Source organism: Ptychodera flava (genome assembly GCF_041260155.1).
Source record: "Ptychodera flava strain L36383 chromosome 23 unlocalized genomic scaffold, AS_Pfla_20210202 Scaffold_23__1_contigs__length_28996876_pilon, whole genome shotgun sequence".
Taxonomy (NCBI): Eukaryota; Metazoa; Hemichordata; class Enteropneusta; family Ptychoderidae; genus Ptychodera; species Ptychodera flava.
Genome location: NW_027248277.1, coordinates 8,196,271 through 8,223,313, shown reverse-complemented (window position 1 = coordinate 8,223,313; position 27,043 = coordinate 8,196,271). Strand labels below are relative to the sequence as shown.

General features: G+C 35.2%; 1 long non-coding RNA gene across 1 annotated transcript in view; it reads right to left on the bottom strand.

Moving 5' to 3' along the window:
- Positions 1-21,006, bottom strand: part of LOC139124175 (uncharacterized) — a 30,360-nt gene extending 9,354 nt beyond the window's left edge. Inside the window, exons 1-4 of the long non-coding RNA XR_011549879.1 lie at positions 20,863-21,006; positions 20,487-20,660; positions 19,441-19,531; positions 17,013-17,258 (exon numbers count right to left, since the gene is read on the bottom strand). This is a non-coding gene — a long non-coding RNA (uncharacterized lncRNA). The remainder of the gene's footprint in view (positions 1-17,012; positions 17,259-19,440; positions 19,532-20,486; positions 20,661-20,862) is intronic.
- Between the last annotated feature and the right edge of the window lie 6,037 nt (positions 21,007-27,043).

The window sequence follows — 27,043 nt, the reverse complement described above, 5'->3', positions numbered from 1 at the left end:
AGCATTCAATTATCAACTGTCTGACTATCCACATGATATTCTGATCCCCACTGTCGTCTCGTTTGCCTAGCAGTCAGTGCAATCACGGAGTAGAAATACAGCTTTTTATAATACTAAGGATATAACAGTATATTTATATCCAGTATAGCTATATCCCTATTTATATTTATTTAGTTGCTAAAATAAATGTCTGAATCATAGACAACATTTTTGCCTAACGTTACTATTTGGCACAAGCTTGCCGTAAATTGGTAGACTTTGCAAAGGTGACCCAATGGCATTAGAAGTGATGGCAAGTACCTTGGCCACAGGATGACGTCATTGAAGTAACAGCACAGATTTTTTGTGTGGTGACATATACTTAGCGAGTACAAATATTATAATATGCGACAAAAACTAGAAGAAAAAGTTGTGTCATTCATGTATGTACTGACACTATAATTATTGGAGAAGTGCATGGCAGATTCAAACTTGAACAAGTCATCGCTGATAACACAGACCCCGCTGGATTATGGTGTAACAGATGACACAGATTTGGCTGAATGCACTCCACTATATACCACATGCATGTCACATTTTTCAATTACACATGCCCTCTGGCCTGGTAGATCATGCCATTTCTTTCAAAGTTCTACAGATAGCAAAACAGACATGCTCTTACGTAGCAAAAGCAACAAAATAGCTGCCTTGTGGACATATTGGATCACATCACACTGGCCACATTGGATCGCATCACACCATTAATTGACATGCGCATGTACACTATGATACAATGTCTGTGTGCCAAGTTTAAACTAAATCTGTTCTAGGATAGTTGAGTTATAGTTTAGAAACATGAAAAAATACTGTCAAGGACACTATGTGCTCACATTCGGTTTGAATTGGTCCATTCAAGAAATAATAAAACCAGAAAAACAAGAATGACAAAAGCAAATCAGGTCTCCAACTTAGGTACTGGAGGTCATCTTTAGGAACATGCATATCAACTTCTTAGCAATGGGACAAGCAGATCCTAAATAAATAAGCAAATGTCAACAAAAAAAATTAGCCAGAGAAGGCTTGATAAAAAGAAAAGGTGGGAGAGTGGGGAAAAAATGTACGAGGGATCTGGTAAAAAAGTAATGCCACCTCATCAATCTTCTAGACCCTACCCCTTCTGAATATCAAATGTTCCATCCCTTGGTATTGACATATTTACATAAGGCCAGATGGCAGGAAATGCATTTACAACCTTGGGGATTTTTTAATTAATTCTATGAGTGCTATCATTCGAATGTAAACAGCACTTAGTTACAGACAGTGAAATGCCTTCCACTGTGGGGGTGTGGGGTTGGGAAGGGTGTGTGTGTGTGTGTGGGGGGGGGGGGCGTGATAACGACATTCTAGAATTATCCTGGATCCAAAGTTCTCATCAGTTCTTATGTGTCTTATGTAGAAAAGTTGCAAAAATTGGTCTGCAATGAAAAATTAACCTCAGCTTTGTTTTCTGGATCAAATTTACTACAAATTGATACCAAATAAGACAAAATTATGTTCACAGCCTTCGAAACTGTCTAACAAATTATCCTGGGTTGGTATAGGTCATGCAAGGTCACAAACTGAGAAAATTACCTAAAATATACAAATTTGACAAGAAGTTTTTGAGAAACAAATTTTTTGACCAAAAATGGCAAAAATTGCCCAAAAAAAAAAAATTACCAATTTCAACCTAATTTCAATATATCATATTAAGATAAACCATAGGAACCTGTTTACTAAATATCAAAGCAATCAGACAAGTAAATTTTCCCGAAAAAAAATTTTTGACCAAAAATGAGAAAAATTGCCCCAAAATACAAAATTGCAGATTTCATCCTAATTTCAATCTATCATTTTTACATAAACCCTTGGAACCTGTACATTAAATATCAAGGCTATCAAATCAGTAGTTTTTAGAGAAAAAAAGTTTTGACCAAAAATAGCAGAAAATTGCCCAAAAAATACAAAATTACCGATTTCAACCTAATTTCAATGTATCATATGAAGATTAACCCTAGGAACCTGTATAGCAAATTATAAAGCAATCAGACCAAAAATGAGAATAATTGCCCCCAAAATACAAAACTGCAGATTTCATCAGAATTTGAATACATCAAATTTTGATCACCCTTAGGAACCTGTATACCAAATATCAAAGCTATCAGATTACAAATATGAAAATTTCAATTCAATTTGTATAAATTTGACTGAGGTCATCCTAAGGAACATGTATACCAACTTTCAAATCAATCGGAAAGTGGTTTGAGAGAAAAGATTTTTTGACTAAAAACTGAAAAAATTACCCCAAAAATAGAAACATGCAAATTTCATCCCAATTTCTACATTCTTAATTAAGAATACCTAAAGAAACCTGCATGCCAAGTTTCAACCCAATCTGACCAATGGTTACAAAGTTTTAGGTTTTTGCAGGGTTTTTCCTTTTTTTCCCCCCATTTGCATATTTTTGACACTGACAAGTTCATTTAAACGAATTCACATCTCCACCCCTAGGTGCACCTTGCAGTTCCAAAATGTGCTCACAAAATGAATTTGTTTCGATTATGAAAAGCTCTGTTTTTGTAAAAATTGTGAGGACCATGGTATTCCTGATTAGGTACATAGATTAAGTACTATTCAATGAAGCTTATCAGAGATTTTTGAAAAATTGACCTAAAATTTGGAAACTACTTGTTTTGTATCCTTAAAGTCAGACCAACAATAGGCAATATTTGGCAACAAATCAGTTACTGCAAATTTACTAGGGTCAATAATCCGTGGCACATTTCGGCCAACCAATAAAGCAATTTGCACCTTCAGAAAAGAAAATCGAAATTGAGCTAATTTTCAATTTTCAAATGGTTTCATCATCTTGATTATTAACTTTTAGGCCGATTTTTAAATTTAAAATCTTTGGTCTGAGATTGAAGTGTAGGAAATAGGTATATACTGCTGTGAGGATGGCACTTTGCGGCCATCAAAATTATCCTCTGACAAACTCTATTTCCAACAATGCACTATTTCTGTTTTATTCAATTTCCAATATACCAAATAACCAATTTTCCCCTTTCATTTGGGGCTTGGCTGCAGTATCTTTGGATACTATGGCGGAAATAACTGTATCGAGTTGGAATATAGGTGTAACATTTGTCTCCGCATGACCAAATGTACTGGGGCGGGCTCGTAATGATAATTGCACATATTTATCAGCCAATAATATTTTACTTTGTCATTTCGGCTTGGACTTTGAGTTTGATTGCTTCCAACTTACAATTATTGCATGATGATTGGGTGGTGCATCCACATGTCACCATCTGTAGCAAACTTGTCTACCAACACTCTGTTACCATGGTAACATTTCATTGCGAGTTTCTGGTAATGAAAACGATGACCGTCATCCTTTCCTCAATATCACTGTGATTTGCCACAAAGATGTGTTTGCAAGTTCACCAAGTGCGAAATTTTACCGTTCTTTCCATGTGTATAAGTTTGAAGTTTGAAATTAAATCACAGATGTCATGCCCGATATTTTTATTCTCGTTATGTGGTATAATGTACGATGATAACAATGTAATAAGAGCGATAGGTTTTGTGAGGGGTGTACTCTTGAAAGGTCACTGAAAGTTGCAGGGGGACAGGACTGAGATTGTCCGATGCCGTCTCTTGGTAATCACTGAACGCAGGGCAGAATAGGAATGGTGCACATTAAAAACAGAGTAAAATTGTTTCCGTTGGCGGGATTTTGCTTATTGCGCCACAAATTGTGGCGATTTAATCCGCGAACCAAGTCTCAAACATGATATCATCGCCTTCAAGGTCAAGATTTGGATCGGGTTGTGTATGCAATTTATAAAGTTGGCCGGCATACGGTTTAAAAATTATGACAGCTAGATCATTGTACGGAGAACATCATTGCATACAAAGATTGACAGCTGAATAAATTAATCAGATAAAATTAAATGTGGATGCGGCACTCTGATTTGGCTGATGGCTGTCACAATTTTTACACCGTACAAGTTTGCGACATTGACGGATAGCACGCAAAACTTTAGTAGGTCTGGTCAAACAACTTTTCTTTCCGGCAGCAACACCATTTTGCATGTTCGTTACTCAGTCCATTCAAACAAGTTGCTGCGGAAATAATTGTCACAATTTGATGCAATCCTAGGCGATAGATACTATCAGTTGCCAAGCCCAAGATAAAATAAGAAAATGAGATTTTTGGTAATTTGAAAATTGGGAAAATTGAAATAGTGCATTGTTGGAAATAGAGTTTGTCAGAGGGAAATTTGAATGACCGCAAAGTGTCATCCTCACGGCAGTATACACCTATTTCCTATATTTCAATCTCAGACCAAAGAATTTAAACTTAAAAATGGGCCTAAAAGTTAATAATCAAGATGACGAAACCATCTGAAAATTGAAAATTAGCTCCATTTCGATTTTCTTTTCTGAATTTTTATAAGGTGCAAATTGGTTTATTGGTTGGCCGAAATGTGTCAATCCTGATTTCTAGGAGTCATACCTTCAAGAAACAAGCGACCTAGCGGCCGATATAGCTCCGCTGTGTTTATGTAGAGAACAACTATTTTGACACATGTTGATGAAGTAGGTGGAAATCTTTGATAGCTCAATGCAGTGGCCAGAAAAAAGTGGCTAAAATAGCTGCAAAAATACACAATTGAAGATTTCATCATACTTTGCATATATCACATCGGATCATCCCTAAGAACATGTCCACCAAAGCTATCTGATGAGTAGTTTTTGGAGAATAAAATTTTCTGACCAAAAATGGCAACAATGGCCCAAAATAAAAATTTGCAGATTTCATCATAATTTCAAAAGATCAAATTTAGTTCATCTATAGAAACCTGTATACCAAATTCAAAGCTGTTGAACAGTACTTTTTGAGAAACACATTTTTTAACCAAAAATGGAAAAAATTGACCCAAAAATTCAAAATTGCAGATTTCATCATAATTTCAAAAAATATTACTTAGTTCATCTATAGAAACCTCTATACCAAATTTAAAAGCTATCAGATGAGTAGTTTGGAAATACCGGTACACATTTTTTGACCAAAATTGGCAATAATTGCCCCAAAAATACAAAATTACAGATTTCATCAGAAATTCAATATATATTACTTAGCTCATCTGTAGAAACCTGTATACCAAATTTCAAAGCTATCAGACCAGTACTTTTTGAGAAACACATTTTTTGACCAAAAATGGCAAAAATTGCCCCAAAATTACAAAATTGCAGATTTCATCATAATTTCAATAAATATCATTAAAGTGATCTGTAGGAACCTGTATACCAAATTGCAAAGCTATCAGATGAGTACTTTTGGAAATACACATTTTTTGACCAAAAATGGCAAAAATTGCCCCAAAAATACAAAATTACAGATTTCATCAGAAATTCAATATATATATTACTTAGTTCATCTGTAGAAACCTGTATGCCAAATTTCAAAACTATCAGACCAGTACTTTTTGAGAAATACATTTTTTGACCAAAAATCGCAAAAATTGCCTTAAAAATGCAAATTTGCATATTTCTGCACAATTTGAACAAATCTGAAATAGATCATCCCTAGGGACATATGTACCAAATATCAAAGCTATCTGACTGGTAGTTTTGAAGGAGAAGATTTTTAAAGATTTTTTTACCAAAAATGACAAAAATTGCCTTAAAAATACAAATATGCAAATTTCACCACAATTTGAACAAATCTGACTGAAGTCACCCTAAGTAAACTGCATATCAAATTTCAAAGCAATCAGACAAGAGGTTTCAGAGAAGAAGATTTTTTTACCAAAAACACCAAAAAATGCCCCAAAAATACAAATATGCAAATTTCACTACGATTTGAACAAACTTAAGTGAGGTCACCCCAAGTGAGCTGCATATAAAATTTCAAAGCAATTGGACTTGCGGTTTCAGAGGAGAAGGCAATTGTTGACGGACGACGACGGACGACGACGGACGACGACGGAAAATCAACCTATTTGATAAGCTCCGCGTCGCTGACAGCGGAGCTAAAAACTATCAAAAGTAGTAATATTTGATGAACTAACCATCTGTGTCAGTCGCCATTTTGACTGGACTGAACCATATACGTAATGTTTACATCTAAAAACTTCCGAGTTCTGAAAGAAAAGGGTAAAACCTGGCCAAAAGTTCCCAACACATATCAATCTACAAGCCTGGATGAAATTAATTAATTATTCATGACATTGGCCATTGATGCTCACTGATTAGTAAATCTTAGTATGGTGTATTCAGACATTATATTTTGTGGTGAGCGATTGCTCCGCTCCCCTAATGCTCGTGCAAATCAAAGTCCGCGAGAGCGATTAGCTGCTCGCGCCACGGCTGGGACCCAAGTTTTTGAGACAACAAGCACATGTTGTAATGTAAGCACAAAATGTAACATACTCTATTCTCCTCCGATCGACAGGCATAGCACAGTGTAGCTAATAAAATTATGCTTTCAATATTCAGTTCACTTCACTTCAGTATGAATTACGTTCTCAGCAAGCAGATTCTAGCAATGGAATGAATTAATTTAGGTGCAACAATATGATACAGTATTACCATAGAACTCGTCTAGTGATAGCGGTTCGCCTCAATACCAATATTACAGTTCAGAATTTACATGTACATGTACACAAATGTATATAAGACAGCCCTTCATTCTCACATTTTCAAATTAAACCAACTCTGTTTTCTTGGCTTCTATTAGAAGCCAAGAAAACGGAGTTCTATATTCTTTTGTAGTGTTCAAAACACAGTTATCCTGCCGCAGCAAAATTTCATAAGAAAAATATGCGTAACAAATGCGGATCATCTTGCTCATGCAATTGAGATCACGGACCTTTTTAGTCCATGTCGAGGTCGAGTGTGGAGAAAATGTTGACGACATGAATGGCACTACACGTCGCGTCACCACTTGCGGAAACAAATTTGCATAATCTTTGACCAAAAAGTTTAGATTGAACGATTGCTAGGTCTCTTGGTCATTTGAATCTTAAAATAATTACACTGACTCAAAAAAGTTGGACAGATACCAAATACTGCTGAAAAAAAGATTGTAAAACAATCATGGGTTCATGGTACCATAAAACCTTAAAAGACGTAAAATTTTTGCGACATTTTGGCCTACGGCATTGGAGTTATGCATGTCTGTACACACCACGGATCGTGCACCTCAACATTGCTGTTATGATAAATTCGTTTTGTTTTGTGAAATGAAAACTTAATTGTTATCACTTTGAAATATCACAGTAACAATTGGTTGAAGACTAACGACCATGCAGGATGTTTAAGCAGGATGCAAACAAATGAAACATAACTTGACTGTGGACTGCTGGTAGCACTATTCAGTGTAAAATCGTGTCGTGTATTTGGCGTAGTTCAAACCATTGAGGTAAAAAATAGCTCAATGTTCAAAATCAAACATGTTTGACGACAGCACTGTTCTCTTGGTAGGTTTTTGTGTTAATGTCAATTTATCTAATATGCATACTGTATAATATTTTTAAAAGGCTTGTATGAAAAAATCATGAAAAAGGTACATGTCCTTTTAAAAAGTATAATTTCATCTACGGTATTTGTCTGTGAATGCAACAGAGGCCACATTTCTGCATATTTAATGTTCAAAACATGTTGAAAGTGAGCCAATACGTTATGAACATTTGGGTAGGAGAACACTGCTTATCCTATTCCACCTATCAAATACATAACCCGTATTTTCTCCCTTCTCTATTACATAACAGTGAAAAAAGGACAATGCTTATAATGTTTTTGTAATAAATTTTATTCATGCACTCAGCAAACTGTTTTCAGGGGAACTGTTCAGCCACTTTCAAATAACAAGAGATGATACAAATTTATTTGTTTTTCTCTCACCTGACTATTTTCAGGGGAGCTGTTAAAGGCGGAGCCTCCCTTTAAAAGGGTGCCAACCTATGGCCGCGATCATTGTGTGAGTGGACACCAAACAGACAACATGAGGGCACACGCTCCAGAAAAATGCCACTTTTTAGATTTTTCGGACCGCAAAAACGTTGACAGACTGCCAAGCGGTCAGCACGAAGCTGCTGCCGATCGAACCCTATGGTTATATTCAAATTCTAACGTGACTGGAAGACGTTTTTTAAAGAAATTCGAGTGTGGTGCTGGGGAATAAATGACCGTTGGCAACCTCAATCAAACGGTTATATAAGCTCTATTTGCAAGATTAGCAAAAGGTGACAAAAGATTGAAATCAGTTTGTGTAATTAATGTAATAGAAATCAAACATCGTAATGGCCATATGTTTGACTGGGAGGAGAACTGACCACTAATGCGAGAACCTGGGATTGAAAAGTGTGGCTTTAAATCACTCGCCTAGATGTTTTCAGGAGAGTGAATTTTAGCTCTCCTGCCATTTTCAAAAATAATCCCTGCTGTATTGAGACACAACCCAGATTGGTTATATTTTCCAGGCACAGCTAACCTTTTCTTGATTCTTAATGAATAGTAGATGACATTGACTGAAATACATCAAATGAACCAATGTTTACATATTGCCCATGCACCAAATACCAAAGGGAAGGTACATGGAGAAATTTCAACGTACAACCATACCCTCTACAGGTAAAAGTACACATTGTTTCCTTCTGTCTTCCTGTACAACTGGAAATTACTTGCAAACAAATCACACAAGGGTGGTGAAATTGATTGAGATCAACTTTTTCACTTTGGTGAGTGTCCTTTCCAATCTTGGCCTAATTGGCATCTTCCATAGAGATGCTTTGTTAACTGTGTGCAAAAATACATTGGTATTGGCTGTCTTTACTTAGAGAGATACAAATGCCACTGAGATGACAGGAAATGTATGATATGTAAACTATTTACAACCTCTTGAGCATTGATCATCTTCAGCTTTGCTTTCTAATGATCTTTTTACTGCATTTTAACAAAAAATACTGTTTACCATATCAAAAGCTTGTAAACTAATGAAATTTGCACTCATAATTTGAGTAGGTATGAAATCACAAAAATAAGAAAATCACACGACAATGTTTAATAATTTTGTTTATTTCAACATAATCTAAATAAGTAACAGGACTGCCACTCAAATGAATCTTCCTGCCAAATTTCAAACAAGCGTTGGAAGAGCTTCTTGTAATTTAAAAGAGATTTTTTTACCAAAAACGACAAAGAAAAATATCAAAAATTCATACACTTGTTCATCAAGTCAATACAGCAGACTATTTTTGAAAACACATGTTTTTTCTTTGTTGAAAATTGTGAAAAGAAATACATGAATTGAAGATATTCTTATGAAACTTTAAAAAAGATCTACCTTGAGTAACTAAGTCTTGAAAATAATTTTTTCAGTTTTTTCTGTTTATTTGAATATTTTTGGTAATGATAACCTCATTTGAGCAAATTCCTATTACCTGTTTAGCATGCATCTAAGACCCAATAAAATGCAGTAGTTCTCAAGATTTTGTGATCGTACTATTCTAGGTTATTTGGCATTTTTTTTGACCACAAACAACAATTATCCCTACAATACCCGGTACAATATAGCAAACTTCTTTATGATGATTTGAACAAACTCATGTACTTCATCCCTGGGGACCTTATATTAAATTTCACAGTTACTTAACAGTGGTATCACAAAGAGAATAAGATTGACAATAATTTAAACAAAAATACATAACAAAAATTTCACCATTTCTACAAACATGGCTGGGGTAAGTCCTATCAGAGCAATCAAACAAGCAATTTAAGAGAAGACATTCTTTTTTACCAAAAATGGGTCCAAATATGTCAATTTCACTATGATGTGAAGAAACCTGATTGAGGTCACCCGAGGAAAATGCATGGCAAGCTCAACGCAATTGGTTGAGCAACTTCAGAGAAGATTTTTTGACCAAATTCAGAAAAAATTTCCCTTAAAACATAGAAATGCTAATTTCACAAGACTTTGTACACACCTAACTGAAGTTTCCTAAAATAACCTGCAAACCAAGTTTCAACCAAACCTGACCTGTGGTTACAGAGTTTTTGCAGTTTGAAGTATTTTTCTTGTTTTCCCTTCATTTGCATATTTGTGACTCTAACATGTTAATTTGAACAAATTAACATTTCAAAAGCTGGGTGCACCTGTACACCAAAAGCTACATGTAAGATGGTAGTACTGCAGTTTTGGAGTTTTTGATGTGGACAATGTACATACATCCATACACCCATCCATCCATCCATGTATAAATACATAAATTCATACATAGACACTGCCCACTCACCATTTTAGCTGTTTGGTAAATATCTGATGTCAAAACAAACCAAATAATCCAAATCATTCAAGGTAATAAAATAACCAGGTCGCATAAACTCAACCACAGTGAGCATACTTACCCTCCTGGAACATGCATACAAAGTTTCATAGCATCAAATGAGCAATTTCAGAGAACATATTTTTTTTACAAGAAATTGGAAAAATTGGCCCAAAAACATAAATATGAAAATCTCACCAAAATTTTAAGAAAGGCGACAACCCTAGAATCAAGAGTATCGTTTCAAAGCAATCCAAGAAGAACTTTAGGAGAAAATGTTTTTTTGACCAAAAATAGGAAAAATTGCCCCCCAAAATGCAAATATGAAAATTTCACCTCAATTTGAACAAATCTGAGAAAGGCCAACCCTAGGATCATGCACACCAAGTTTCATGGCAATGGGACGAGTGCTCTCAGAGAAGAGTTTTTGACCAAAAAACTGGAAAAATTGCCTCAAATATACAGATATCACAATTTCACCACAATTTTAAGATGGTAAGTGCTGTGATTTTGGAGTTTTTGATGTGGATGGACATACATCCACACATACTAACATACATACATACAGGCCCCACTAACCTACCACATGAGCTCTTTTTTGGTATACCAGTATATACCATACATATACCAAATATGAGTTAAAATGACAATTTCAGAAAGGACCATCTTGATCCACATAATATTTGATGGTACAAGATATCTGGAATGGGTAAGCTTAACCTGCTAGCACCCCTCAAGAATGGCCCAAAAATGTCAAATCAATAGTAATCCATTAAAGCTACTGAATCACTTCATTAGTCAAGTTTGGAATGTGAGCTCAAATAGGTGTTAAGTTGTCAAAGTAAAGCAGGAAGTGTTCTCTTTGTAAATCAAACTGATACTGTATAAATTATAATGAAAGAAAACATAATCTGATAACAGAAGATATGAAATTGCAATTTTGAATGGATTATTTGCGACTTCCTCTAAAATGTGTTTGTATATTTTACCCACTGCACAATGCAAAAGTAGACTAACTCATGACAATCTGAAACCGGTCCTTAAAATCTTTCATACAGGAATTTCTTTAAACCTGGAAATATCCAAGCTTCAATAATTTTTCACAACCTAAAATTGGCAAAGGATTAAAAAACAATACAATAATTTATATCTTCCCTTTGCTGTGTGTATATCTGTCTATGGCAAGCAAGGAAGAATCATATTATACTAGTTATGTACACAAATACAAAATTTTTCTTCTTTCTGCTACATGCATGTATACAGTATTTACAAATATACAAAGTGTTTGCTAAAATGATGTAAATCTTGTCAGAGTTTCTTAAACATATCTGAGTAGAATTTCTTGTGATGTTATCACTGTACAAACACTTTGATGCAGTCATTTTTGGTATCAGCTACAACCACCCTGCAAGGTACATCATCTGTCAGTGCTATACCAGTGGGATATTTCAGTCCATCCCTGTCAATATCAATACGACAGACAAACTTACCGCCTGCACTCTCAAACTTCAAAACACTACCAGGGATCTCAGTAGTAACATAGACATACTTATAATTTTCAATTGCTATTCCCCTGGGACTTCTCATCTTACTATCTCCACTCCGACATGCAAAGGAATACAAATACTGGTCATGTGCATTGAATACCAGGATACGCTGGTTATTGTAGTCTGCTACAAATACCATTCCATTACCTAATACAACTAAACCCCACGGCCCATTCAATTTCCCTCTACCTTTTGACCCAAATGACCTAAGATATTGGCCATGTTGTGTATATATCCTCACACATTTCCCACAATAGTCTGTCACGTAGACATTGCCATCTACAGGACTAATCCCTATACCATATGGATCTTTCAACTCTTTTTGTCCAAAGCATCTGATGACATGTCCATTCTCATCACTGACAACTACTTGCTTATTGTTGTTATCTAAACTAAAGTGTGTATTATCATTTGATATAGTAATATCATATGGTATGAAAGGCTTATCAAACTGTTTGAATTCCAAGATTTTCTTAAATTCTCCCTCTCTGTTGGTTATCTGCAAACGATTATTGTGCCCATCTGCAGTGACAATGTCTCTGTCTTTGTTTATGGTCACACTACAGGGATAGCTGTACTGTCCCTCACTACTTCCTTTACTGCCAATGGTCTTCACCAATCCATTGACGACAGGTATGATGACAGGACAGCCTGGGATTGATAGATCTCCTACTGTCATGGTAACTTGATATTTTCCATCCAATTGACCGGCCACAGTAACTCTGTGTGTACCATCTCTGTTATCGGCTACATTAATGTCTTCCCATGATGCATCAGGTTTTCTTACCTTAGCTTTCACTTGTTGTTTTGGGATGACTTGTTTTCCTGTGGAATCTCTGGTTGTGATCAGTAGGTCTGCAGAGTCACCTTTCAGAAGTTGTTTTGGAATGTTTTCAACTGTACAGTTTGAACGCACATCAGATGTTAGTACTCCCAGAATTCCTTGCTCACAGAATTCATCATTTGATGTGAATATGAAGTCCTCATATTCAGAGTCTGCTTTAGTTTCCATGGTAATCAGTTGCTTGATACGAGAGCCAATATCACCCTTTGAGGAGAGAAGTTGAGCAGCATTCCCATGATGCATCAGTATCTCTATGTAACTGCATGCACTCTTAATATTACCATGTTTTAACTCCATCTCATCAATATCACCAGTTGCTCTTTTAATTTTCGGTTTATAACCATTTTTCAGTTCATCTATCAGTCTCTGCTCTTCTCTCTGTATTTTCTTGATGATTTCTTCTGCTTTCATTCTTACCTCCCTTTCTTCTCTGCTGCACTGCTCTGTAAGATCACTGTGTATCTGCTTGGCCAGGGTTTTGTTCTTTTCAGTTTCCTGTTCTTTCACTTTCAGTTTGTCAACCATGGCTTTCAATTCTGTAAGGTACTCATCTGCGGCATCTTTCAAGTCTCTGTGTACATGTTCTGGTGTGCGGTGTTTGACTATGGTGCACTTCTTACAGATAGGTACCTGACAGGTATCACAGAAGAATTTGACTTCATTCTCGGTGTGAACATTGCAATATTGCACTGCTTGCAGTAGAACTGGACTGGTTTTCATTGCTGTTTCATATTCTCCAATGGTCATTATTTGATGTGCCTCTGTGATTGGCATATTTCTGTGAGCCTTGACACAGTTGTTACAAAGATAATGTCTGCACTCCACACACCTGTGAGTGGCTGTATTCTCTAGGCAACCTTTACACTTTATCTCAGTCCCCTGCAATGAATCGAGTCGTTGTTTGAATATATCGATCAGACTGCTCATAAAGAAGTTGCCTTTTAACGCTGGCATTTCTCCAACAGGAAGCTGATATTGCTGTCGACATTCTGGACAGCTTAGAGATCCAGTCTTCTCAACCAGTGTGACTAAACACTGCTCACAGAATGTATGCAGACATGGTAGAATTTTAGGAGACTTGAACTGCTCCAGACAGATGGTACAACACAGGAAATCTTCACCAATTTCTTCTAAAACTTTGTGTTCAGGAGCAGCAGCCATTGTGCATAGGTATGTCAGTGAACCAACTTGAGACAGGTACAGAGCTGTTTGCAGATTAGTCCATTCAGCATGATATTGCAGGTGTGGTCCATGTTGCAACGTTCTCAACCTATGCAAATTGTATTTTAACAATGTTCACTAACTTATGGAGCCCTGGGTGACCTACTTCTTGATCAGGCGATCTATTTTATTGAATGTCATGTGACTAAGGTTGACGTGATATTGAAGAAAATACTGTCAAAGATCTGTACAGATTTCCTGGGTTCTTTAATAGCATTTCACAGCTGTTGTATAGAACCCTAAGTTGAACCTTTACACAGAACCAAAGGAGCAAGATTGACTCCCCAGTGATATAAGAAAGTGCCGTGATTTCACATTTATAATATCTGAAACTGGTAATTATAGAGGTATAGAGGTGACTGACAGAAATTTCCACAAATTCTTAAAATGACCCAAAGATGTGTAAAATTTTGTGAGTTAGAGGTCACAACCGACTGAAAGAAATATTGTCTCATAATGAAAAGTCTGAAAAAAACCCTGTTATCTTGTGATTCTTTACTCCATAATTTTGTCCAAACTCACACGGTATCAAGGTTATTTACATGTAAATATAATTCAAAGCTACTGCCAAATTTTATGAGAATGAACAAGAAGACAATTTACTCATATTCTGCCATTTAAATATTTGCTTTTCTTTCATAGGCTGGATAGTGGTAAAATTTGAGAATATCATCATATCCATCCCCGATACCATGCTTAATTGGACACACTGGCATAAAATGAAACTTAATTTCATGAAGGCCATGGCCTGATATAATAACTAATCTCTGCCAAGCATTGGCTTAGAGTGGAAGAATTGTTTAAGTTTTAGATTCAACTTTTAGATTCAACTTTGACTTATTCATTGATTAGTTTAATATCTGCAGAGATGAAATTAAATAAGGGCATACAAATTAAGCAGTTAAGTCTTGTTCTCACTGTGAGTTTCTTAGGGCATTGCAGGGTCTGTGTTTTTGCTGTAAAAATGCAGGAGATTAGCCCGAGGAAACTGTGTGCGTCCACAAGCTTAAAGGCCTGTGTTGGCACCAGATTGTCTCATCAGAAAATTTACCCATGTACAATTTCAATAGAAAACAAAAGACTATCACACCTCCATAATCCTCTTACAGGCTAGAACAAAGGTGATCCCAGGGATCGTGAACTGTGCCTTTAAGTCTGGGTCTTTGTTTTGAAACTGACATCGACCAAGACACCCCCTACAGTCATGTTGGGCATCATGGCAACACCAAACATACTGCCAATGATACGGTGTTGCTCACATTTGATCAGAATTGGTACATACTACTATTGGTACCAGAGATCAACAATGAATGTTACAAAATTCTACATGTACGTTGATGTTATGACAAAGATTTCTACACAGTACAACCAGTAAATAAAGAACGACAAAAGCAAATAAGGTCTGCAACATAGGTACTGGAGGTCAACTTTAGAAACATGCATACCAACTTCTATAGCAATGGGACACGCAGATCCTACATACATTAGCAAATGTCAATAACAAAACTCAGCCAGAGGCAGCTTGACAAAAAGAAAAGCTGGGAGAAAATACAATACAAAGGATCTGGTAAAAATTTTAAATGCTACCTCATCAATTTTGTACCGATACCCCTCCTCCCTTGGTATTGATGTTACATGAAGAGCTACAATGGCCAGATAGCAGGAAATTTAAAGTAGGTGAGCTATTTACAACCTTGGGGATTTTTTAAATGCTATCAGTGCTGTCATTCGAATGTAAACATCACTTAAGTTAGTTACAGACAGTGAAATGCCTTCCACTGTGGGGGCTGACTGTGACATCTGGAATTATCCTGGATCGAAATTGCTTATCAGTTATTGTGTGTCTTACATGGAAAAGTTGTAAACATTGGTCCGAAATGAAAAAATTAACCTCAGCTTTGTTTTCTAGATCAAAATTCACTACAAATTGATACCAAACATGACATAATTATGTTCACAGCCTTAACAACTGTCTCACAACATACCCGGTATTCTGGGTGGGTATAGGTCACTTAAGGTCACAGACTGAGATAATTACCTACATTGTACAAATTTGGGGTTTCCCAACACTTTGAGCAGAAGATAACATCCTTCAGGACTTTAATACCAAATTACAAGGCTATCAGGCAAGTAGTTTTTGAGAACAAGTTTTCTTGACATAAAATGACATTTTCTGGACCAAAAATGACAAAATTGTCTTTAAAATACAAATTTGCATATTTCTAATATCCACATATCCCACTATTGTCATCCCTTGGTATCTATAAAATGGGAAATATAAAAGCTCTCTGTGCAGTAGTTTTAAAGAAAAAAAGTTTTTTTTATGATTTTTTGACCAAAAATGACAAAAATTGCCCCAAAACAGTAATAGCTGGATTTACTGCAGTGGAACACTGAGTTTGCGACAAATGTATTTCACAACTTAATTTGTACTCGCTCAATTTTTTCTGACAGGCCTGCTGGTGGGGTGACCACACAACAGAGCCATACTCTAGAATAGATCTCACATAAACAAAATACAGAGAAATAATTACTGAAATGTCATGGAATGGCTGGCAGAGTTGCTTAATAAAACCAAGAGATTGAAGGCTCTAGAAACAATACATACACACATACACATACAGACGCCACCGGCTTCAGCTTATACAATAATCTCACACTGGTATACCAAATGTAAGCTAAAAATGGCTTATGTGTTTATCTCCTGTTGATCTCCCAGCTGAGGATTTCACAAAGTTCATAAAGAGTGGCATGGCCTTCCTTCCCCCACCACTTCTGTTATTGTGGTCGATTATATCTTTGAATTTGACTTCATGGTTTTTATTATGACAATGCTGTACATGGATGATTTCAAATTCAGCGAGTGTTATACTGTACATGTACATCTTACACTGTATGGTTATGTGTGTCTACAACCATTAATTTACATGAACAAAAGTTTTTTATGTGAGATCGCACTTGGTAATCCTAGTAACGGTTTATTTCATTGTAGCTAAAATGGGAATGAGAGGGGAAAGATGTTTGAAAGCATTATGAACATTAACCTACCATAAGTGCCACTTTTCCTGATCCTGCTTTCCAATTGGATAATAATCATTCCCTGCTTGCAAGCCCGGATTGAATCCAAGCATTGGCCTTCCTGCAAATTAACCCTTTGAACCCGGCTCTGACATAAATGTACGATGACGTCATAGAGTACCAGGGGGTCAGGGTGCAAAGGGTTAAAGTCTCTGGGTAGTTTTCAAGGCAGGCATCATGGAGCAAGGCTTCATGGGAAATTTCAGCTTCAACCACCTGCTTTGACAGAGATAATAAACTGTGTCAGTTTCATCCATTACTGTGGCTGATATATTTTTTTGGGGGTTATCATCAATCTATACTTGCGGGAGTGTATTGGAGAGAGATCAAGTCAGTATATTTGTAACAGTGGAAGAAGCAAAGTTGGAAGTTGCATATCCATGGTTGTAGTTCTTACACTACTTGTACCGGTAATACATGTAGTAGCCAGTGTAGCCTGTGACTTCAAAAATATTTGAATTCTTTGAGTGAGTCAGTTTTCAGTTTCTCATAGATTCTTCCTTTAGTCAGATCAATATAATTCACCTTGCGAGTGAAAGACTTAAACTTTTGGTCAAACTTTCCTCAACAAGACTTTCAACTATTCTTAAGCTTAAAGGTTTACAGTCACCTGTAATCTAAATATGTCCATATATGGGTCCATATATGGTCAAAGGGGTATTCCTTGGTATTCAAAATGTGCATGTGAGAGCGCTGTTTTTAAAAAAACAGGATGTAGTCTTGAGTGCGTTTGAGACGGGCTGTGGTTGCAATAACCACTGCTAACGTAAGCTGAACGTCGACCTTGTTTACGACCACCGCCTTCAGATGCTCGAATTTGAAAAAAGTGAAAAGGAAATACTATGGGGTATGGATCTGAGGAGACAAGGCGAGGAAAAAGGCAAAAATCAAGATTTCGATATGACTTTGACGGCTTGGTCCAATTTTTGTTTGTGTGCTTGCATTGAAATGCAGGATGTTTCTTCAAATGATGGCAAAATTTGCTTCTTTGTGTTTCGGGCGAAAATTAACATTTTTGGCCAAAAGGTTTCCTTTGTAAAAACTGCTAGCTTGACTTTTGAAATTTTGGTGTGCTGGTTCCTTTTGTTGACGAAATTCGTTAAGTTTGCTTAGCACACACAAAATGAAGCTTTATTGACTACGAGGACTCATGTTAATGTTAAATTTCCCAGAAACAGTTCACATGATTACAGATTTTTTGGAATTCTTTTTTTTCTGTTCTACACTGCTTTAATCTGGTATCACACGCTTCTTATAGTATAAGAATAAATGAATGAATGGATTGATGGATAAATGGATGTGTGTGTATGTATGTATGTATCTATGTATTCGTATGGGTGGATGCATGATAATCTTATAGCTGTTTCCACCCTACAAGAAAAATGGAATCTTCCGATACCAAACACCCCTCCCCCACTCCCCTAACATTATTATAACTCTGACTTTACTTCTCCAACTCAATGGATGAAATGTTTGAAATTGAAGAAAGAAAATAGTAACATGTTGCAGATTTTTAGTAATAAAAAGTCTTGGAGAAAATGCAAATGCAGATTGCATATCAGCTTAGGTTATACCAGATTTTACTGTGCTTTTCAAAGGCATAAATATAACAAGTGTGTTCTTGCATGAGTTTGTATTTTTTACTTCATATGGCATAAATCCACACACTGAGAAAAATACAGTCCACTATTATTGATCAGTGACAGTTTTCAGCTGATCAGCTTGATATCTAAGGGCTGAAATGCTGTGCTAGGGGGTCTCATCTTCTAATACACTTTTTGTCAAATTACGGAGTCCAAATCCGACTAAGCAAGGCATCATTTGAGAGCTGAAAATGTGGAAATTCATGATATGTAAAAATCTCAAAATCGATATTTTTGACCATTAAGTACCTTTTCCCTTACGCGACTATTATGTATTTTCACCCACTTGGCTTGGTCTGTTATACCATCTTTAGTCCATGCGTCTCAGGACTAGATATTCACTCTTTCAAACTTTTACAATTATTTTCTGATATACAACTTGTGGACGTTCATTTTAAAGCTCTTGGTGTAAGAAAACTTTTCACTGGCTTAGTGTTTTGAAATTTTATTTTTCTCCACAAAGTGAACAAAGGGATGGTGCCCATTTTGAATTTTAAATATCGGTAAATCTTGTTTCTCTAGTACCAAAATTTGAAAGTTGACTCCCAATTTTGTTCTTGATTTTAAAAGAGAATGGTTGAAAGATTCCTTAAGGAAAGTTTGAGCAAAAATTTAAGCCTGTTTCACTTTCGAGGCGCATACAACCTTAATTGCTCTGCGGATAACAAAGGGGATAGACAAGCAATGAATACTAAGGTCTAAAAATTCATACCCTAGATTAATTCTGCAATAAGTGAGAGATGAAATTTATTTACCTGGACAAATTCCATGGTATCATTGGTTCCCATGGCAACTTAAGTTGAAAAGTTTGATGCATACTTCACCTTGACAACCCAGTCTGGCAAACTGCTGAAAAATAGGATGTAAAAGTTAATTTCAAAATTTCACAATTCAAATCTACAGCAGGTTTCCTTTGAAAATGTAGCAATAATTTTTATCTTGGTTTGGAAAAATGCTTCATAAAGACTGCATTTTTAAATATTGATGGGTGGTTAAGGTAATGGGGCAGTTCTCTAAATTGTCCTGTTAGTGCAAGAAGGTTGAAAATGACATTTTGGCAAAAATTACTGTTACTTCTGAAAATGATTTGAAATGACTTATTACATTGGCTTAAATTCACACCAAGTAAAATATTTTTGAAATCTAAATTTTTGGCTACTTTGTTTCTTTAAAGTCTTGCCTTGCAATCTTGTACAACATAATTGTAACAATTTGTGTTACATTTATGTGGAATAATTAATGTTTTTCTTCAATTTCAAATAAGGTCCAAAATGAATTGGCACAAGCAGCAGACTAGCAAATTTTATAAAAATTTGACATTCTTAATACCCATTTTTCAAAAAAATGTATTCTACTGGACTATAAAGTGACAAAGGACAAGTCTGGAAAGAGTGATAACATGGTATCTTGTTAGTCAAGACTGATGCTTGGACCAGCACTGTACAGTTTACATATCATTATTATCCTAGGGGGTCAAGGTTGTTCATAATGGTAGGGAGTCCCCTTAAGAAACCTGATTGTTCATATAATACAGATTGAGCCCAGTGATCTTAAGGGTGCCTGTTGTTACAATTACCAGTACTACAGTACAAGTTGCAATGGCTACTGTACAAGTTGCCATGGTTACTGTACAAGTTGCCAAGACTACTACCATGACTATTGAACTCTGCTAGAATAATGTGACAACCTTTTTTATACATACATGTAACCCTCGGGTAGTTTGAAAACACCAATCAGGTCTAAGAAATCAAGGGCAATTGCCAGGTAAAAAACACTGAACAAATAACACATATTTTCATACCTGGTTACTGAATGGAGATTGATTCAAACGTTTCCCGTGTGCAGAAAGTGACTTCTGGACCACCAGCTTTATCCCTCATGTCAAGTGCACCTACACCAACTCCAGAAACATTCTGTCTCATTTGGCCTTATGGCACGGTCCATCCTCAACACAACTCAGTAATATTTTCACTCCCTATAAAATAGTTGCAATTATACATATCACACATGGTACATAACTGTAACAATACATTACACAATGATTTTTAATTGGCCAAAAACTCTTAGCTCTACAAAATATTCAATTAATAATGTAGAGCTTCTATGCAGCAAGGTGATCGGTACATTTCTAAACAACAATAAGATGATTGGTTCATTCAAATTCTGGAATATTTTACCTCAGGTAGTAATGGTGGCAGACAGTCCATGGTCTTTGCTTGGTGAGCATCTTCCAGCAGATCTAACCCATCTATGCAAAGAACTATGGGTAAATTCCCAGCATGCATTGCTGCTTAGAATGTCTGGAAACTGTGTTGTTTAATTCCTACAGACAATGAATATCATATCTTTTTTTTTTTTTTTTTTTTTTTTTAATTGAAAAAACAAACATAAAGACAACAGAAAAGACCTGAGGAAAAAGAAAGACAACACAGAAAGAACAAAAGCTAACCATCAAAAAAGTTCACAAAATCTCCCCACTTTTCAACATGTATCTTTGTCTATCTTTTGACATTGCTACATACTTTTCTGTTTTGTAAAAAGAATTCATGTACACTTTAAACCGAAGAATATTTGGCAGTGAATTAGCATTTTTACATCTAAAAATATAAAAGCGTCCCATAAGGAAGATGAGATTTATAAGTAAACTAGAACTCAAACACGAGTCACCAAGTATACAGTAGATTGCAGTAAGCGTTATGGTATTTAGTGTAACCATTTGAAACCACTCCTTTACTGAAATCCAAAAACGATTACATAAATACAATTCCAAAATAAATGATATTAATCCTCTTCAACCTCATTGCAAAAATTACATATCGGTGAATTAATTAGTCGCCATTTATAAAGTAATCGATTTGAGGGAAGAATCTTCATTATCAACTTATATTGAAAATTCCATAGCTTAATATCACTAGTTAATTGGAATGGAAGCACTAACAACTTTTTCAGAAATATTATCTCATCAAATAAATCGTACCAGTAACAAACTATGTGTGGAGGAAGGTCCTCAGGTGTTTCTATATTTACAAAGAAAGTGTAAATCTCTCTGTTAATTTTTAAACCAGACAAACATTTAGGATTGCGAAAATTAGGCCTACAGACCTGTAATTTTGATGAATGTGAACTCTGTAAAATATTCTTCCAATCTGTTGGTATTGCAGACAATAATTGATTGTACTGAAAGCGAGTACAGATATTACCATACATTGTGATGACATTTTCATAACTAAAAACTTACAATTATCGTCAAGAAGATCGTTAAACATAGGGCCAAAGTCCCTGAAGCTACTATAGACATGGATACAAAATTGAGTATTTCCTGACTGTATGAAATTATCTCACTAAGGTCATCCTAGGGACATGTAAACCAAACATTAAAGCTGTCTGACCAGCGGTTTTGAAAAAACAAGCGATTCAACAGTTGACAGAGCTCTGCTGTGTTATGTAGAGAATAACCTTTTGTGACTGACACATGTATTGATGAAGAAGGTGGATATCTTTAATAGCTCATTTCAGGATGACCTGATCAAAAATGGAAAAAAATTCTGTAAAAATACAACTTTGCATATTTCATCAGACTATATTAGTCTATAATAGCAAATAAACGAGAGTTAATTACATTCTAATTAAAGTAAACAAGACTTGCTTAAATCAAGATTTACTTCATAATAAAACAGCAATTCTGTCAGGTTATAAAGAATCTTCAGCTGGTGATCTATATCTGTATTTTCATCCTATTAACCAAGCACATTTTAACTTTCAAATTAACATTGTAAGTAAGTTATGTTGAATAGTTGAGACTGTACGTACTCAGAGAAAGCACACTGAAGAGACAAATGTTTGTAACTTAAGAAGTTCAAGGTCATCAAAAGCATGATAAGGAATCATGTTACACTTTCATTGCACTGTTTACACAGATTGCATAATTGCTATAAATAGCACATGAGGAATCTTACAGCCAAGCTTTACCATAAAAACCCTATCACTTTGACCACTCTTTTAATTGACCACTCTATTTTTCTCCTCAAAAAGTAATCTTATTTTATCCTTACCAAGTCAACCATAAATAGAAATTAGAACTTTCTCTATCTCTATTTATTTGACCACCCTATCATGAAAAACTATTATGAGCAATTTCTTTTAGATAACATAAATGATGGTTCAAAATAAATCAAAGTTGGGATTCAGGAAAGTTGCCTTTACATGTTTTAATCCTCCAAGATGGTAAGCATTTCACTATGAACTGTCAAAAAAGTTGAACGTTCTGATAATTCCACACTCAAATTATTTTGGCTTTGATGATTTCCTAATTAATTCAATTATTTAAAATCACATTAATTATTTTTTTCTGGTGAATTGATAGGGTTTATACAGTACAAGAATTACATACAATGTAAGTCAAATTTTGACCAAAAATGACAAAAAATTCCTTAAAAATACACATTTGCATATTTCATCACAATTTGAACATATCTAAGTTGGGTTATCCCTAGGGACCTGTATACCAAATAACAAAGCTGTCTGACCAGCGGTTGTGAAGAAGAAGATTTTTTACCAAAACACCTTTTTTGGCATTAATTTGCCTATTTTCAACAATATCAAAAAATTAAAAAAATAGTTTTCTCAAATCATATTTTTCATCTACACAACAAATATCAAATCAGCAAGTACCGTGGTTCTCAAGATATTTGAGTGGACGGACGCCTCACAAACGGACATACATACATACATACATACATACATACAGACTGACGACGGACGCCAGACGGATACCCATCCAATAGCTTCTATAGACTATAGTCTATAGTAGCTAATAAAAATTATACCATTCTCAAAAAAGCGTTTCCTCATTATTGGCTTGTCTGTAATACGTATTTTAGAATTATAACAGATCAGTTGTTGGCAAACATCTACCTTGTCAACAACAGTGGTGAAGTTATACTGCAGCCACGCTGAAAAAATTTCTCGTAAGAAAACAGAACTAATGGGCTTTAAGAGATCAAAATCAGTCTTGTCTAAATTAACATAATAAAAAGGAGGACCACCAAAACTGGAAAGCAAATATTTATACCACTTACTGCAAAATAAACTATTATTACACAAGAGTCTAATAAACCAGGCAGTCTTAAGTGTGAGGTTAAAAACACTCAAATTTGTTAACTTAAGACCCCCATTTTCATAGGAGTTTTGTATAGTACATCTCTTCATCTTGTCTCGTTTACCTGCCAACAAAAATTAAAAATTAAAGTATTGTACTTCTTGAAGAAGTCGCTATTCGGTGAAGGGAGAGACATAAACAAAATAGGTAAACTGTGAATTAACCAAAATTATAATGACTGTTACTTTCCCGTAAAGAGTGAGCCCCCTACCCTGCCATGGCTGCAGTAACTTCCTCGCCTTTTCAAAACGTGGATAAAAATTAGCATCAACAAGATATGATAAATCTCTTCGAATCTGGATACCAAGAACATTAACATCGCCATCCGTCCAAATTAGGGGACATTTGGTATTGATATGAAAATCTGTGTTTTTAAGTGACCCAATACGTAGCACCTTGCATTTATCATAATTAGGTTGTAACCCTGATATTATGGAAAACACATTCAAGATATCAAGTAATGCATAAAAAGAACCAGGGTCTGGTTCAGTTGGGAAGTTAGTATCGTCGGCGTATTGTGAAATCTTATTTTCGAAGGGACCTGTTTTAAGACCTTTTAGTTCTTTACAACTTCTTACTCGAATCGCTAGAATCTCTACAGCAATTACAAATAAGTAAGGTGACAGCGGACAACCTTGTTGAACGCCCCGAGAGAGACTAAAATTATCAGAATATGACCATAATTAATAATACGAGTAGAAATGTTGTTATACATAACTTTCACCCATGACATAAATGAAGGACCAAAATTGAAAAAATCCAAGCACTTAAAAATAAAATCCCATCTCACTTTATCGAAGGCCTTTTCAATATCATAATATTAGAATTTACACTTTAAGTACAAATGTCTCAAACTAAAATTTTGCTGGTCCTTGGTTTACTGGAAAGACTGTGAGAAGTTTTAAATATTTATTCAACTGGGGGCAAAATGTGACTAATACATGGCCGGAAAAGGAAGTTGAAAACCAATCAGAAGTTGTTTCCCTGAACAAGACCAATTTTGATTAAGAAAGACAGCAATCAAATATTGGTGAAAGGCTGGTCATTTTGTCAAGAAATAAAAAAAACAAAGAATCAAGTTACCATGAAATTCTGATTAAAGCCATAGTTTTATTTCCCATACCTCACTACGTACAGCTAAGTCAAATGTTTTGCAAACGATGGTCTTTGCCTGTTGACAACATTTCCTCTACTCACTGGCCTAACAAAGTGACATTTTTTGATTTACTTTGGAATTTCTCATGAAACCAAACATCCTTCATACATAAGCATCATCTCCTTCTGTTTCACCAGCAAGTTTGAAGATGCTGCTGCAGGTTACACTGCAGGAATTGCAAGGCTGTACAGAATAACTTAGAAACATAAGTGAATGAGTGATGTGTATGATGGAGATAGAAGGGAGGTACACCAGTGTTTATTTTACAAACAATTCTAATTTATTTTTCTGTAACTCCTTGCAACCGTTATAATATTGACAAGCCTTCCGGTATATCACACACAAATTGAAAAATATGGACAATGAATAAACCTAGTGAAAAAAAGATAAATTAGAGTTACAATGTCAGTGCAGACTGATTGTCCGTGCAATCAGTTATCAATAAGCTACAGTGTCAATGAACATGTACCAGTCTAGCTTTAATGCAATGATCATTGATAAACATTTACTTTTTGACTTCATGATGTTGGGTTTACATGAACTCAAACACCTGTAGCAAAACTTTTGCATCATTTTGTAATTCTTCAGTCAGTCTCCCTCTATTTTCACTTTCTCAGAACTTTGATGGATCAAAGTTCATCTTGACTTGGACAAAAAATGCAGTGTTGATGAACACAACTATGGACCATATCCACATCAATACCATTACATATAAATTGAAATGGACAAACACAGATCAAACAGTGCATGTCACATTGAATTACATTATTCTGCTTGAGGTACAATTGTGCATTCTGAGACAGATATTCTAATTCTAAAATGTTTTCTGATCAATACTTTTTTGATCTACTGCTGTTGGGTTCTCATTTTAAAGCTCTTGGAGTAAGCAAAAATTTCACTGTCTTAGTTTTTAGAAAGTCACAATCTTTATTTTTCCAACTGCGTGAACACAGGGATGGTGGCCATTTTGAATTTCAAATATCGGTAAATGTTACAAATAGGTAGTTCGTTTCTCTGGTACAAAACTTTGCATGGCAACCCATAATTCTTATTCTTGAGAAGAATTTATTGACATCAGTTTTAGAAATAGCATTGCAGAGAAATACACATTGATAACATGTTAACATGCAGGAATGCACAATGTTATCAAATTTGCTTATCTTTCAAAAAATACTTTGCAGCTATTCCTTTTTGCTTGCAAATGCTATGTATGATAAATTAGTTTTTACACAAACATTTTAAATGAAATATTTTCGGTATCATCTGTCATGAAAATCAACATCTACTTCATAAATATAATTCTATGAATGTGACATAAAATAATAATCGTTGGACTCTCTAAGTAAAGAAAGACAAGTATTCTGTTTGTAAATCAACCCCCATACAATAAACTGATAAGATAAAATATCAAAAAAGAAAATATTTGTCTAACAATGGAAGACATGAAATGATAATCATGAAAAGAATATTACACGTTCCTCTAAAGTTTGTTCTATACTTTACCCACAATGCAAAAGTAGAATAACTTTCTGAAGCCAACCTATAAAATCTTTCATATTGAATTTCTTTACAGGGGCATCCTAAATCCCTGGTTCTCTCATTATTGCTTGTTGACATTCACTGTTTGTGTGATTTTAGTCCTTTGTTCTCCTTTGAAGTTAGGCACAGTTTATCAATTTGCTCAGAGATAAAAATAATAAAAAACTGCCCCTTTTAAACCTGGAAAAACCCAAGTTTCAATACTTTTCCACAACCTCAAATAAAAATATACAATACTCTAAATCTTCTCTTTGCTGTGTAAATTATACATGTCTGTGGCAAAAGATGCTGAATCACCAATATTCTACAGAAATACATTTTTCCTTGTTCTGCAAAATACATGCATGTACATTTACATGATTGTATTACTGTAATCTTGTCAATGGCTCTTTGTCCTGTAATTTGACTGATATATATCAATCAACACAGTCTGGTACAATTCATTGTGATGTTATCACTGTACAAACACTTTGATGCAGTGGTTGTTGGTATCAGCTACAACCAC